This window comes from Fistularia commersonii, unplaced genomic scaffold (assembly GCF_037954325.1).
Source record: "Fistularia commersonii isolate RoL2024-O1a breed Wild unplaced genomic scaffold, RoL_Fcom_v1.0 HiC_scaffold_37, whole genome shotgun sequence".
NCBI lineage: Eukaryota > Metazoa > Chordata > Actinopteri > Syngnathiformes > Fistulariidae > Fistularia > Fistularia commersonii.
The window spans coordinates 35,001-52,500 of NW_028233995.1; positions in this window are offsets into that span (position 1 = coordinate 35,001).

Sequence of the window (17,500 nt, forward strand, 5' to 3'; positions counted from 1 at the left end):
GGGGTCCTGTCCCTCTCCCCCCCTCCTCGCCGCCTCTGAGAAGAGAAACATCTCCTCCACTCCTCCGCTCCTCCGCTGCGGAACCAGGTATTACCGATCCGCCGGACTCAGGCGAATTGCAGAAAGGGGTTTTGCCGTCCTCCGCTCCTCCGCTCCTCCGTTTCGGGCCCTGGAACTCCCGAACCGCTGGACACAAGCGAATCACGGTCCGGGCTTCTGCTCTCCTCCGCTCCTCACCTCATCCGCTCCAGGCCCTGGTACTCCGTGTCCGCGGGAACCCCCCCCAACCCACAAAAACAAACTCTCACACACACACAAACACACGCACACACACACACACACACACACACACAAACACACAAACACACACAGACACACCTGAACTCATCATAGCTGTGCTAATAGCATTGGCCGAAACGTTTCCACAACCAAACCAACATTAGCTCATCCACTCATTCACATATGTGTGTGCCCAGAGGTCCGGGAGCTCCAGTCATAAGTCCGGGTGATCTATGTCCGGAGAAGGCTCACATTAGCCGCTCTAAGGGGTCCTGCTGCCCCCCAGCTTCCCGGCCTTTGAGAAGAGACACATAACTCCGCTCTTCCGCTTCTCCGCTATGGGCCCTGGTACTCCCGATCCTCCGAACTCAGGTGAATTGCGTGACGTGCTTCTGCTCTACTATAAGCCCCTACACACTTCGAACACGGCTGTTATCACCCTGTTACTGCATTTCAATGACACCCATTTGCTTTCGATCTCAGTGTCTGCCACCGTACGGAAAAAGCGGGGGGGTGGGGGGTGGGGGGGCATAAGCGCATTCGTGCTGTAAGTAATCAGAAGTTAATAGTGTTAACGGTTTGCGAGAAATTTTTAATGCTAGACAAAAAAAGAAAATTAAAAGGATATAATTAAATAAATAGATAGAAAAATAAAATTAAAAACGAAAAAAAAAAAATTGTGAGGGGAATATAACATGTAATTAAGTTGGCGGTTCACAGGGAATCTCAGACATCAAACTGTTTTTAATTGAACATAAATAGTACACCCAAATATACAAATGTACAAATAAACATAGCAAGGTAGAACTGAATGTCAATGAAACAACCAGGCATGAGGAAGCAACGGACATGAGGACATTTGTTCTGTATGTAATGAGAAGTTAATAGTGTTACAGGTTTGTGAGAAATTTACAGTGCTAGACAAAAAACGAAATTAAAAGGAAATAATTAGATAAATAGATAGACAAATGAAATTAAAACCAAAAAAAAAAAATGCAAGGGGAATACGACATGTAATTAAGTTGGCGATTCACAAGGAATCTCAGACATCAAACTGTATATTTTTTGTTGTTTATATATAAACATATATAAACAAACATATATTGTTTGTTGTTTATTTTTGGGATATATTGAGGAATATTTAATGGAAAGGAGTCACAATCGCTTTTTGACAATGTCGAAGTGTATACGTGGCTATAGAATTTAAAGTTTTCATTAGAAATTATAGCCTCATCTGTAATTTCCTTGTTGTTAAGACGGGCTTAGCTTTGCTCCGCTCCTCCTCTCCTCCGCTCCTCCGCTCTTCCGCTCCGGGCCCTGGAACTCCCGATCCGCGGGACTTCGGTGAATTCCGGGCCAGTTTTTTGCTCTTCTGCTCTCCTCCCCTCCTCCGCTTCTTCGCTCCCCCGCTTTGGACCCTGGAACTCTTGAACAGGGCCGGGCTTCTGCCCTCCGCCTCTCCTCTGCTCATCCGCTCCAGGCCCTGGCACTCCCTGTGATCCAGTCATTCGCATGTGCGTGCCCGGAGGTCCGGGAGCTCCACTCAAACGTCCGGGGGGGATAAGGGTAAGGGGTCCTGCCCCCCCCCCCCTCGCCGCCTCTGAGAAGAGAAACATCTCCTCCACTCCTCCGCTCATCCGCTGCGGAACCAGGTACTACCGATCCGCCGGACTCAGGCGAATTGCAGAAAGGGGTTTTGCTGTCCTCCGCTCCTCCGCTCCTCCGCTCCTCCGCTCCTCCGCTCCTCCGCTCCTCCGCTCCTCCGTTTCGGGCCCTGGAACTCCCGAGCCGCTGGACACAAGCGAATCACGGTCCGGGCTTCTGCTCTCCTCCGCTCCTCACCTCATCCGCTCCAGGCCCTGGTACTCCGTGTCCGCGGGAACCCCCCCCAACCCACAAAAACAAACTCTCACACACACACAAACACACGCACACACACACACACACACACACACACACACAAACACACAAACACACACAGACACACCTGAACTCATCATCGCTGTGCTGATAGCATTGGCCGAAACGTATCCACAACCAAACCAACATTAGCTCATCCAGTCATTCACATATGTGTGTGCCCAGAGGTCCGGGAGCTCCAGTCATAACTCCGGGTGATCTCTGTCCGGAGTAGGCTCACCTTAGCCGGTCTAAGGGGTCCTGCTGCCCCCCAGCTTCCCCGCCTTTGAGAAGAGACACATAACTCCGCTCTTCCGCTTCTCCGCTATGGGCCCTGGTACTCCCGATCCTCCGAACTCAGGTGAATTGCGTGACGTGCTTCTGCTCTCCTATAAGCCCCTACACACTTCGAACACGGCTGTTATCACCCTGTTACTGCATTTCAATGACACCCATTTGCTTTCGATCTCAGTGTCTGCCTCCGTACGGAAAAAGCGGGATGGGTGGGGGGGCATAAGCGCAATCGTGCTGTAAGTAATCAGAAGTTAATAGTGTTAACGGTTTGCGAGAAATTTTTAATGCTAGACAAAAAAAGAAAATTAGAAGGATATAATTAAATAAATAGATAGAAAAATAAAATTAAAAACGAAAAAAAAAAATTGTGAGGGGAATATAACATGTAATTAAGTTGGCGGTTCACAAGGAATCTCAGACATCAAACTGTTTTTAATTGAACATAAATAGTACACCCAAATATACAAATGTACAAATAAACATAGCAAGGTAGAACTGAATGTCAATGAAACAACCAGGGATGAGGAAGCAACGGACATCAGGACATTTGTTCTGTATGTAATGAGAAGTTAATAGTGTTACAGGTTTGTGAGAAATTTACAGTGCGAGACAAAAAAAGAAATTAAAAGGAAGTAATTAAATCAATAGATAGACAAATAAGAAATTAAAACGAAAAAAAAAAAAAAAAATTGCAAGGGGAATGTAACATGTAATCAAGTTGTTTTTTTTGTTTTTTTTTTTTTTTTTACCAAAAAAAAAAGGAACCTCGGACATGGGTAACTATATTTTTTTGTTTTCGGATTTTTCCATAAGTTTTAAGGATTTTTTTTTTTTTTTTTATATTTCAAAATCGTTTATGAAGACATTAAAATTTGGGGAGCATTTTTGCATTCTGTTCTTGTGAATGAAGAACTTGGCCGGGCCTAAAAGAACATTGACACAGAGTTCATCTGTTATGTTGCTTATAAGTAAACAGAATGTTATATCATCTTTTGAGAAGGAAACTGGTGACGATGGAATGAGAAGGAGAAAAAATATATGGTCAGTGGTTTCAATGTTGTCTTCAAAAAATGTACAAATATTATCTTCAAAATTAAAGCGTACCCTCGATAATTCCTTAGATGGGTAGATGTCAGTCATAATTTTGAAGTGGGTCTCTTTTGCCTTGGGGGTATGGGTAGAGTCAGATACATAGTTCGCAGCGTGGCAATCGATTCCTCATCAAATTTATTTAAAATATCCTTTTTTTTTTTTTTGACGTCCAGGGAATAAGTTTCCTGTGAAACATTTCCTAATAAAGGAGTTGCCGCGCTTTCTGTCCACAATTGAGATTCCCTGGAGTGATAGTCGGGGTAACTGTGGTTGTACGGTTCGGTGCGTCATTATATTTTTGGTCAGGAATACAAATTGTCGAGGCAGTGCGTTTCGTAACTTTAGCAACTCTAATATGGGAGGCTTGAATCTGTGTGTAGTACAGAACTGCTCATTGTCCAGAGGACTGCCAGTGTCATCCATCAAGTCAATTATTGACCATATACCTTTCTCAAAGCATTCCTTGTAAAACAGAGGTTTGTTGCCATGCAGTACATATCGATTGTTCCAAACTATTATACTGTGTGGTGAGAAATTGTGTACGTATATCATTTTCCAGTATAATAATATTTGTTTATGGAACTCTGAACATTTGACAGGAATCTTGTTGATATCCAAGTCAGAGATAAGCAGAAGACTCAGGCCGCCGACTTTGTTGAATAAGTAGTTTGGAGTACAATACCAGAAAGAACGATGAGGTTTGATCCAGGATTTCAACCAGTTCACCTTCAATGTCCCATTCAAGCAGTCCGACTCTATCACTTTCAGCCCTCCTTCACTTGTTTCTTTCACCATATGTGATTTTTCTTAGATGGTGTGGTCTGTTCCTCCAGATAAAGTTGAAATTGATTTGGTTAACAGATTTTACGAGTTGATTTGGAGCAGCATTGGAATACGCTGGGTATATACATCTGGATAAACACATCCATTTTAGTCAAATATATCCGGCCTAATATTGATAAATCTCTCTGGAGCCATATATTAGAATTAAGCTTTACTTTGATTCAGTTTAGATTCAATGTTCCTGGATTGATTTAACGTTTGGTCCTTGGATAGGAAAATGCTCAAGTATTTTATTTCTGATTTCATAGAAACATCGCTGATTTCCTTTAGTGGCGAGTCATGCAGCGCAAGAAGTTTGCATTTCTTTAAGTTTAATGACAATCCTGAAGCCTTGGAGAATGTTTTGGTTTTTTTCAGCACTTATTGGGACTTGATGTTCATTTTTCAAAACTAAGGTTGTGTCATCCGCCAGCAGGCTAATAACAATTTCTGTCCCCAACATTACTTCTGTCCCACACGTATACACACACACACACACACACACACACACACACACACACACACACACACACACACACCTTAATTCCACTCTTTTATATACGCATGTCTGGAGTTCCGGGAGCTCGTTCTCAACGTTCTGGGGATAATCATAGCTGTGCTGATAGCATTGGCCGAAACGTATCCACAACCAAACCAACATTAGCTCATCCACTCATTCACATATGTGTGTGCCCAGAGGTCCGGGAGCTCCAGTCATAAGTCCGGGTGATCTATGTCCGGAGAAGACTCACATTAGCCGGTCTAAGGGGTCCTGCTGCCCCCCAGTTTCCCCGCCTTTGAGAAGAGACACATAACTCCGCTCTTCCGCTTCTCCGCTATGGGCCCTGGTACTCCCGATCCTCCGAACTCAGGTGAATTGCGTGACGTGCTTCTGCTCTCCTATAAGCCCCTACACACTTCGAACACGGCTGTTATCACCCTGTTACTGCATTTCAATGACACCCATTTGCTTTCGATCTCAGTGTCTGCCTCCGTACGGAAAAAGCGGGATGGGTGGGGGGGCATAAGCGCATTCGTGGTGTAAGTAATCAGAAGTTAATAGTGTTAACGGTTTGCGAGAAATTTTTAATGCTAGACAAAAAAAGAAAATTAGAAGGATATAATTAAATAAATAGATAGAAAAATAAAATTAAAAACGAAAAAAAAAAATTGTGAGGGGAATATAACATGTAATTAAGTTGGCGGTTCACAAGGAATCTCAGACATCAAACTGTTTTTAATTGAACATAAATAGTACACCCAAATATACAAATGTACAAATAAACATAGCAAGGTAGAACTGAATGTCAATGAAACAACCAGGGATGAGGAAGCAACGGACATCAGGACATTTGTTCTGTATGTAATGAGAAGTTAATAGTGTTACAGGTTTGTGAGAAATTTACAGTGCGAGACAAAAAAAGAAATTAAAAGGAAGTAATTAAATCAATAGATAGACAAATAAGAAATTAAAACGAAAAAAAAAAAAAAAAATTGCAAGGGGAATGTAACATGTAATCAAGTTGTTTTTTTTGTTTTTTTTTTTTTTTTTACCAAAAAAAAAAGGAACCTCGGACATGGGTAACTATATTTTTTTGTTTTCGGATTTTTCCATAAGTTTTAAGGATTTTTTTTTTTTTTTTTTATATTTCAAAATCGTTTATGAAGACATTAAAATTTGGGGAGCATTTTTGCATTCTGTTCTTGTGAATGAAGAACTTGGCCAGGCCTAAAAGAACATTGACACAGAGTTCATCTGTTATGTTGCTTATAAGTAAACAGAATGTTATATCATCTTTTGAGAAGGAAACTGGTGACGATGGAATGAGAAGGAGAAAAAATATATGGTCAGTGGTTTCAATGTTGTCTTCACAAAATGTACAAATATTATCTTCAAAATTAAAGCGTACCCTCGATAATTCCTTAGATGGGTAGATGTCAGTCATAATTTTGAAGTGGGTCTCTTTTGCCTTGGGGGTATGGGTAGAGTCAGATACATAGTTCGCAGCGTGGCAATCGATTCCTCATCAAATTTATTTAAAATATCCTTTTTTTTTTTTTTGACGTCCAGGGAATAAGTTTCCTGTGAAACATTTCCTAATAAAGGAGTTGCCGCGCTTTCTGTCCACAATTGAGATTCCCTGGAGTGATAGTCGGGGTAACTGTGGTTGTACGGTTCGGTGCGTCATTATATTTTTGGTCAGGAATACAAATTGTCGAGGCAGTGCGTTTCGTAACTTTAGCAACTCTAATATGGGAGGCTTGAATCTGTGTGTAGTACAGAACTGCTCATTGTCCAGAGGACTGCCAGTGTCATCCATCAAGTCAATTATTGACCATATACCTTTCTCAAAGCATTCCTTGTAAAACAGAGGTTTGTTGCCATGCAGTACATATCGATTGTTCCAAACTATTATACTGTGTGGTGAGAAATTGTGTACGTATATCATTTTCCAGTATAATAATATTTGTTTATGGAACTCTGAACATTTGACAGGAATCTTGTTGATATCCAAGTCAGAGATAAGCAGAAGACTCAGGCCGCCGACTTTGTTGAATAAGTAGTTTGGAGTACAATACCAGAAAGAACGATGAGGTTTGATCCAGGATTTCAACCAGTTCACCTTCAATGTCCCATTCAAGCAGTCCGACTCTATCACTTTCAGCCCTCCTTCACTTGTTTCTTTCACCATATGTGATTTTTCTTAGATGGTGTGGTCTGTTCCTCCAGATAAAGTTGAAATTGATTTGGTTAACAGATTTTACGAGTTGATTTGGAGCAGCATTGGAATACGCTGGGTATATACATCTGGATAAACACATCCATTTTAGTCAAATATATCCGGCCTAATATTGATAAATCTCTCTGGAGCCATATATTAGAATTAAGCTTTACTTTGATTCAGTTTAGATTCAATGTTCCTGGATTGATTTAACGTTTGGTCCTTGGATAGGAAAATGCTCAAGTATTTTATTTCTGATTTCATAGAAACATCGCTGATTTCCTTTAGTGGCGAGTCATGCAGCGCAAGAAGTTTGCATTTCTTTAAGTTTAATGACAATCCTGAAGCCTTGGAGAATGTTTTGGTTTTTTTCAGCACTTATTGGGACTTGATGTTCATTTTTCAAAACTAAGGTTGTGTCATCCGCCAGCAGGCTAATAACAATTTCTGTCCCCAACATTACTTCTGTCCCACACGTATACACACACACACACACACACACACACACACACACACACCTTAATTCCACTCTTTTATATACGCATGTCTGGAGTTCCGGGAGCTCGTTCTCAACGTTCTGGGGATAATCATAGCTGTGCTGATAGCATTGGCCGAAACGTATCCACAACCAAACCAACATTAGCTCATCCACTCATTCATATATGTGTGTGCCCAGAGGTCCGGGAGCTCCAGTCATAACTCCGGGTGATATCTGTCCGGAGTAGGCTCACATTAGCCGGTCTAAGGGGTCCTGCTGCCCCCCAGCTTCCCCGCCTTTGAGAAGAGACACATAACTCCGCTCTTCCGCTTCTCCGCTATGGGCCCTGGTACTCCCGATCCTCCGAACTCAGGTGAATTGCGTGACGTGCTTCTGCTCTACTATAAGCCCCTACACACTTCGAACACGGCTGTTATCACCCTGTTACTGCATTTCAATGACACCCATTTGCTTTCGATCTCAGTGTCTGCCTCCGTACGGAAAAAGCGGGATGGGTGGGGGGGCATAAGCGCATTCGTGCTGTAAGTAATCAGAAGTTAATAGTGTTAACGGTTTGCGAGAAATTTTTAATGCTAGACAAAAAAAGAAAATTAAAAGGATATAATTAAATAAATAGATAGAAAAATAAAATTAAAAACGAAAAAAAAAAATTGTGAGGGGAATATAACATGTAATTAAGTTGGCGGTTCACAAGGAATCTCAGACATCAAACTGTTTTTAATTGAACATAAATAGTACACCCAAATATACAAATGTACAAATAAACATAGCAAGGTAGAACTGAATGTCAATGAAACAACCAGGGATGAGGAAGCAACGGACATCAGGACATTTGTTCTGTATGTAATGAGAAGTTAATAGTGTTACAGGTTTGTGAGAAATTTACAGTGCGAGACAAAAAAAGAAATTAAAAGGAAGTAATTAAATCAATAGATAGACAAATAAGAAATTAAAACGAAAAAAAAAAAAAAAAATTGCAAGGGGAATGTAACATGTAATCAAGTTGTTTTTTTTTTTTTGTTTTTTTTTTTACCAAAAAAAAAAGGAACCTCGGACATGGGTAACTATATTTTTTTGTTTTCGGATTTTTCCATAAGTTTTAAGGATTTTTTTTTTTTTTTTTTATATTTCAAAATCGTTTATGAAGACATTAAAATTTGGGGAGCATTTTTGCATTCTGTTCTTGTGAATGAAGAACTTGGCCAGGCCTAAAAGAACATTGACACAGAGTTCATCTGTTATGTTGCTTATAAGTAAACAGAATGTTATATCATCTTTTGAGAAGGAAACTGGTGACGATGGAATGAGAAGGAGAAAAAATATATGGTCAGTGGTTTCAATGTTGTCTTCACAAAATGTACAAATATTATCTTCAAAATTAAAGCGTACCCTCGATAATTCCTTAGATGGGTAGATGTCAGTCATAATTTTGAAGTGGGTCTCTTTTGCCTTGGGGGTATGGGTAGAGTCAGATACATGGTTCGCAGCTTGGCAATCGATTCCTCATCAAATTTATTTAAAATATCCTTTTTTTTTTTTTTGACGTCCAGGGAATAAGTTTCCTGTGAAACATTTCCTAATAAAGGAGTTGCCGCGCTTTTTGTCCACAATTGAGATTCCCTGGAGTGATAGTCGGGGTAACTGTGGTTGTACGGTTCGGTGCGTCATTATATTTTTGGTCAGGAATACAAATTGTCGAGGCAGTGCGTTTCGTAACTTTAGCAACTCTAATATGGGAGGCTTGAATCTGTGTGTAGTACAGAACTGCTCATTGTCCAGAGGACTGCCAGTGTCATCCATCAAGTCAATTATCGACCATATACCTTTCTCAAAGCATTCCTTGTAAAACAGAGGTTTGTTGCCATGCAGTACATATCGATTGTTCCAAACTATTATACTGTGTGGTGAGAAATTGTGTACGTATATCATTTTCCAGTATAATAATATTTGTTTATGGAACTCTGAACATTTGACAGGAATCTTGTTGATATCCAAGTCAGAGATAAGCAGAAGACTCAGGCCGCCGACTTTGTTGAATAAGTAGTTTGGAGTACAATACCAGAAAGAACGATGAGGTTTGATCCAGGATTTCAACCGGTTCACCTTCAATGTCCCATTCAAGCAGTCCGACTCTATCACTTTCAGCCCTCCTTCACTTGTTTCTTTCACCATATGTGATTTTTCTTAGATGGTGTGGTCTGTTCCTCCAGATAAAGTTGAAATTGATTTGGTTAACAGATTTTACGAGTTGATTTGGAGCAGCATTGGAATACGCTGGGTATATACATCTGGATAAACACATCCATTTTAGTCAAATATATCCGGCCTAATATTGATAAATCTCTCTGGAGCCATATATTAGAATTAAGCTTTACTTTGATTCAGTTTAGATTCAATGTTCCTGGATTGATTTAACGTTTGGTCCTTGGATAGGAAAATGCTCAAGTATTTTATTTCTGATTTCATAGAAACATCGCTGATTTCCTTTAGTGGCGAGTCATGCAGCGCAAGAAGTTTGCATTTCTTTAAGTTTAATGACAATCCTGAAGCCTTGGAGAATGTTTTGGTTTTTTTCAGCACTTATTGGGACTTGATGTTCATTTTTCAAAACTAAGGTTGTGTCATCCGCCAGCAGGCTAATAACAATTTCTGTCCCCAACATTACTTCTGTCCCACACGTATACACACACACACACACACACACACACACACACACACACACACACACACACCTTAATTCCACTCTTTTATATACGCATGTCTGGAGTTCCGGGAGCTCGTTCTCAACGTTCTGGGGATAATCATAGCTGTGCTGATAGCATTGGCCGAAACGTATCCACAACCAAACCAACATTAGCTCATCCACTCATTCACATATGTGTGTGCCCGGAGGTCCGGGAGCTCCAGTCATAAGTCCGGGTGATCTATGTCCGGAGAAGGCTCACATTAGCCGCTCTAAGGGGTCCTGCTGCCCCCCAGCTTCCCGGCCTTTGAGAAGAGACACATAACTCCGCTCTTCCGCTTCTCCGCTATGGGCCCTGGTACTCCCGATCCTCCGAACTCAGGTGAATTGCGTGACGTGCTTCTGCTCTCCTATAAGCCCCTACACACTTCGAACACGGCTGTTATCACCCTGTTACTGCATTTCAATGACACCCATTTGCTTTCGATCTCAGTGTCTGCCTCCGTACGGAAAAAGCGGGATGGGTGGGGGGGCATAAGCGCATTCGTGGTGTAAGTAATCAGAAGTTAATAGTGTTAACGGTTTGCGAGAAATTTTTAATGCTAGACAAAAAAAGAAAATTAGAAGGATATAATTAAATAAATAGATAGAAAAATAAAATTAAAAACGAAAAAAAAAAATTGTGAGGGGAATATAACATGTAATTAAGTTGGCGGTTCACAAGGAATCTCAGACATCAAACTGTTTTTAATTGAACATAAATAGTACACCCAAATATACAAATGTACAAATAAACATAGCAAGGTAGAACTGAATGTCAATGAAACAACCAGGGATGAGGAAGCAACGGACATCAGGACATTTGTTCTGTATGTAATGAGAAGTTAATAGTGTTACAGGTTTGTGAGAAATTTACAGTGCGAGACAAAAAAAGAAATTAAAAGGAAGTAATTAAATCAATAGATAGACAAATAAGAAATTAAAACGAAAAAAAAAAAAAAAAATTGCAAGGGGAATGTAACATGTAATCAAGTTGTTTTTCTTTTTTTGTTTTTTTTTTTTTACCAAAAAAAAAAGGAACCTCGGACATGGGTAACTATATTTTTTTGTTTTCGGATTTTTCCATAAGTTTTAAGGATTTTTTTTTTTTTTTTATATATTTCAAAATCGTTTATGAAGACATTAAAATTTGGGGAGCATTTTTGCATTCTGTTCTTGTGAATGAAGAACTTGGCCAGGCCTAAAAGAACATTGACACAGAGTTCATCTGTTATGTTGCTTATAAGTAAACAGAATGTTATATCATCTTTTGAGAAGGAAACTGGTGACGATGGAATGAGAAGGAGAAAAAATATATGGTCAGTGGTTTCAATGTTGTCTTCACAAAATGTACAAATATTATCTTCAAAATTAAAGCGTACCCTCGATAATTCCTTAGATGGGTAGATGTCAGTCATAATTTTGAAGTGGGTCTCTTTTGCCTTGGGGGTATGGGTAGAGTCAGATACATGGTTCGCAGTGTGGCAATCGATTCCTCATCAAATTTATTTAAAATATCCTTTTTTTTTTTTTTGACGTCCAGGGAATAAGTTTCCTGTGAAACATTTCCTAATAAAGGAGTTGCCGCGCTTTCTGTCCACAATTGAGATTCCCTGGAGTGATAGTCGGGGTAACTGTGGTTGTACGGTTCGGTGCGTCATTATATTTTTGGTCAGGAATACAAATTGTCGAGGCAGTGCGTTTCGTAACTTTAGCAACTCTAATATGGGAGGCTTGAATCTGTGTGTAGTACAGAACTGCTCATTGTCCAGAGGACTGCCAGTGTCATCCATCAAGTCAATTATCGACCATATACCTTTCTCAAAGCATTCCTTGTAAAACAGAGGTTTGTTGCCATGCAGTACATATCGATTGTTCCAAACTATTATACTGTGTGGTGAGAAATTGTGTACGTATATCATTTTCCAGTATAATAATATTTGTTTATGGAACTCTGAACATTTGACAGGAATCTTGTTGATATCCAAGTCAGAGATAAGCAGAAGACTCAGGCCGCCGACTTTGTTGAATAAGTAGTTTGGAGTACAATACCAGAAAGAACGATGAGGTTTGATCCAGGATTTCAACCAGTTCACCTTCAATGTCCCATTCAAGCAGTCCGACTCTATCACTTTCAGCCCTCCTTCACTTGTTTCTTTCACCATATGTGATTTTTCTTAGATGGTGTGGTCTGTTCCTCCAGATAAAGTTGAAATTGATTTGGTTAACAGATTTTACGAGTTGATTTGGAGCAGCATTGGAATACGCTGGGTATATACATCTGGATAAACACATCCATTTTAGTCAAATATATCCGGCCTAATATTGATAAATCTCTCTGGAGCCATATATTAGAATTAAGCTTTACTTTGATTCAGTTTAGATTCAATGTTCCTGGATTGATTTAACGTTTGGTCCTTGGATAGGAAAATGCTCAAGTATTTTATTTCTGATTTCATAGAAACATCGCTGATTTCCTTTAGTGGCGAGTCATGCAGCGCAAGAAGTTTGCATTTCTTTAAGTTTAATGACAATCCTGAAGCCTTGGAGAATGTTTTGGTTTTTTTCAGCACTTATTGGGACTTGATGTTCATTTTTCAAAACTAAGGTTGTGTCATCTGCCAGCAGGCTAATAACAATTTCTGTCCCCAACATTACTTCTGTCCCACACGTATACACACACACACACACACACACACACACACACACACACACACACACACACACACCTTAATTCCACTCTTTTATATACGCATGTCTGGAGTTCCGGGAGCTCGTTCTCAACGTTCTGGGGATAATCATAGCTGTGCTGATAGCATTGGCCGAAACGTATCCACAACCAAACCAACATTAGCTCATCCACTCATTCACATATGTGTGTGCCCGGAGGTCCGGGAGCTCCAGTCATAAGTCCGGGTGATCTATGTCCGGAGAAGGCTCACATTAGCCGGTCTAAGGGGTCCTGCTGCCCCCCAGCTTCCCCGCCTTTGAGAAGAGACACATAACTGCGCTCTTCCGCTTCTCCGCTATGGGCCCTGGTACTCCCGATCCTCCGAACTCAGGTGAATTGCGTGACGTGCTTCTGCTCTCCTATAAGCCCCTACACACTTCGAACACGGCTGTTATCACCCTGTTACTGCATTTCAATGACACCCATTTGCTTTCGATCTCAGTGTCTGCCACCGTACGGAAAAAGCGGGATGGGTGGGGGGGCATAAGCGCATTCGTGCTGTAAGTAATCAGAAGTTAATAGTGTTAACGGTTTGCGAGAAATTTTTAATGCTAGACAAAAAAAGAAAATTAAAAGGATATAATTAAATAAATAGATAGAAAAATAAAATTAAAAACGAAAAAAAAAAATTGTGAGGGGAATATAACATGTAATTAAGTTGGCGGTTCACAAGGAATCTCAGACATCAAACTGTTTTTAATTGAACATAAATAGTACACCCAAATATACAAATGTACAAATAAACATAGCAAGGTAGAACTGAATGTCAATGAAACAACCAGGGATGAGGAAGCAACGGACATCAGGACATTTGTTCTGTATGTAATGAGAAGTTAATAGTGTTACAGGTTTGTGAGAAATTTACAGTGCGAGACAAAAAAAGAAATTAAAAGGAAGTAATTAAATCAATAGATAGACAAATAAGAAATTAAAACGAAAAAAAAAAAAAAAAATTGCAAGGGGAATGTAACATGTAATCAAGTTGTTTTTTTTTTTTTTGTTTTTTTTTTTTTACCAAAAAAAAAAGGAACCTCGGACATGGGTAACTATATTTTTTAGTTTTTGGATTTTTCCATAAGTTTTAAGGATTTTTTTTTTTTTTTTTTTATATTTCAAAATCGTTTATGAAGACATTAAAATTTGGGGAGCATTTTTGCATTCTGTTCTTGTGAATGAAGAACTTGGCCAGGCCTAAAAGAACATTGACACAGAGTTCATCTGTTATGTTGCTTATAAGTAAACAGAATGTTATATCATCTTTTGAGAAGGAAACTGGTGACGATGGAATGAGAAGGAGAAAAAATATATGGTCAGTGGTTTCAATGTTGTCTTCACAAAATGTACAAATATTATCTTCAAAATTAAAGCGTACCCTCGATAATTCCTTAGATGGGTAGATGTCAGTCATAATTTTGAAGTGGGTCTCTTTTGCCTTGGGGGTATGGGTAGAGTCAGATACATGGTTCGCAGCGTGGCAATCGATTCCTCATCAAATTTATTTAAAATATCCTTTTTTTTTTTTTTGACGTCCAGGGAATAAGTTTCCTGTGAAACATTTCCTAATAAAGGAGTTGCCGCGCTTTTTGTCCACAATTGAGATTCCCTGGAGTGATAGTCGGGGTAACTGTGGTTGTACGGTTCGGTGCGTCATTATATTTTTGGTCAGGAATACAAATTGTCGAGGCAGTGCGTTTCGTAACTTTAGCAACTCTAATATGGGAGGCTTGAATCTGTGTGTAGTACAGAACTGCTCATTGTCCAGAGGACTGCCAGTGTCATCCATCAAGTCAATTATCGACCATATACCTTTCTCAAAGCATTCCTTGTAAAACAGAGGTTTGTTGCCATGCAGTACATATCGATTGTTCCAAACTATTATACTGTGTGGTGAGAAATTGTGTACGTATATCATTTTCCAGTATAATAATATTTGTTTATGGAACTCTGAACATTTGACAGGAATCTTGTTGATATCCAAGTCAGAGATAAGCAGAAGACTCAGGCCGCCGACTTTGTTGAATAAGTAGTTTGGAGTACAATACCAGAAAGAACGATGAGGTTTGATCCAGGATTTCAACCAGTTCACCTTCAATGTCCCATTCAAGCAGTCCGACTCTATCACTTTCAGCCCTCCTTCACTTGTTTCTTTCACCATATGTGATTTTTCTTAGATGGTGTGGTCTGTTCCTCCAGATAAAGTTGAAATTGATTTGGTTAACAGATTTTACGAGTTGATTTGGAGCAGCATTGGAATACGCTGGGTATATACATCTGGATAAACACATCCATTTTAGTCAAATATATCCGGCCTAATATTGATAAATCTCTCTGGAGCCATATATTAGAATTAAGCTTTACTTTGATTCAGTTTAGATTCAATGTTCCTGGATTGATTTAACGTTTGGTCCTTGGATAGGAAAATGCTCAAGTATTTTATTTCTGATTTCATGGAAACATCGCTGATTTCCTTTAGTGGCGAGTCATGCAGCGCAAGAAGTTTGCATTTCTTTAAGTTTAATGACAATCCTGAAGCCTTGGAGAATGTTTTGGTTGTTTTCGGCACTTATTGGGACTTGATGTTCATTTTTCAAAACTAAGGTTGTGTCATCTGCCAGCAGGCTAATAACAATTTCAGTCCCCAGCACGTCTAACTTTTGGATATCGTTGCTCTTTTCAACATAAACGGCTAGCATTTCGGTAGCAATTATAAATAAATAGGGTGAGATGGGGCAACCTTGGGGGATTCCCACATCAACATGGAAGCTCGGAGTGGTGCCGCTTGGCAGGGTGACACAGCTATGAATATTCTCATAGAGCCCACGGATCACATTCCTGAATATTTAACCAAATCCAAAATGTTCGAGCGTTGCTATGATAAATGGATGTTCGACCGAGTCAAAGGCTTTAGAAAAGTCCAAGAAGGATATGCGGCCATTATCTTCAATGCGATACGCCTCTAAACCCATCGCTCGCCCCGACTCGGGGAATCCTAGAGCCTACTTGCACCCCCGCCCTAACTTAACTCCCTCACTCGTGGAGCTCCCTGAGCTCCACACATCCCGGAGCATCACGCCGACTCATTCACATTTGAATGATTGTCTTTATTTTATGTCCGCTAGATAGAGGCATCCGCACATGCGCATCAGTGGAGCTTCAGGCCGGCTGAGGCATGGACTGAAAATCATAAAGACATGTGTGATGAGCTAAAAGGAAGATAAGCATATTTTTATAATAAATGTAAGAAAGAGAGGGTAATGCAGCCTCAGGGCGGCACTGGCCCGTGTCTCTCCAAGCCTGCCTTTGGGGGGGGGGGGGCACGGAGCAGTGTCTCCCTGTGCCGGTCCCAAGCCCGGATAAATGCAGAGGGTTGCGTCAGGAGGGGCATCCGGCGTAAAACGTTTGCCAAAACCAAACATGCGAGTCAACCATAACTATACCATACCGGATGGGTCGCGGACCGGGTTAACAACGACCGCCATTGGTACTGATGACCTACAGGGTACTAATGGAAATCGGGCTACTGTGGGTCGAAGAACAAGAAGAAGAAGAAGAGGAGGAGTGCGTGTTCGGAAGCAGAGAGAGAGGAGGAAAGGAAAGAGCCTGGGACTGAGAGTAGGGACTTTGAATATTGGGACTATGACAGGAAAAGGTAGAGAGTTGATGGACACGATGCAGAGAAGGAAGCTGGATATACTGTGTGTCCAGGAGACCAGGTGGAAGGGTAGTAAGGCTAGAAGCTTAGGAGCAGGCTTTAAGTTATACTATTATGGTGCTGACAAGAAGAGAAATGGAGTAGGAGTCATCTTGAAGGAGGAGTTTGTAAGGAACGTCCTAGAGGTGAAAAGAATGTCAGATAGACTTATGAGTCTGAAATTGGAAATTGAAGGTGTGATGCTCAGTGTTGTTAGTGGCTATGCGCCACAGGTGGGATGTGAACCTGAAGAGAAGGAGAAGTTCTGGAATGAGTTGGATGAAGTGATGCAGAATATTCCCAGAAATGAGAGAGTGGTAATTGGTGCAGACTTCAATGGACATGTTGGTAAAGGCAATAGAGGGGATGAAGAAGTGATGGGCAGATATGGTATCCAGGATAGGAATGCAGAGGGACAGATGGTGGTAGATTTTGCAAAAGGGATGGAAATGGGTGTAGTGAATACCTTTTTCCAGAAAAAACAGGAACATAGGGTAACTTATAAGAGCGGAGGTAGGAGCACGCAGGTAGACTACATCTTGTATAGACGAGGTAACCTGAAAGAGATCGGTGACTGCAAAGTAGTTGTAGGTGGGCGTGTAGCCAGACAGCATAGGATGGCGGTTTGTGCGACGACTCTGGTGACAAGGTAGATGACGAGGACAAAGGCAGAGCAGAGGACAAAGTGGTGGAAGCTGAAAAGGGAGGAGCGTTGCACGGTTTTCAGGGAGGAGTTGAGAAAGGGTCT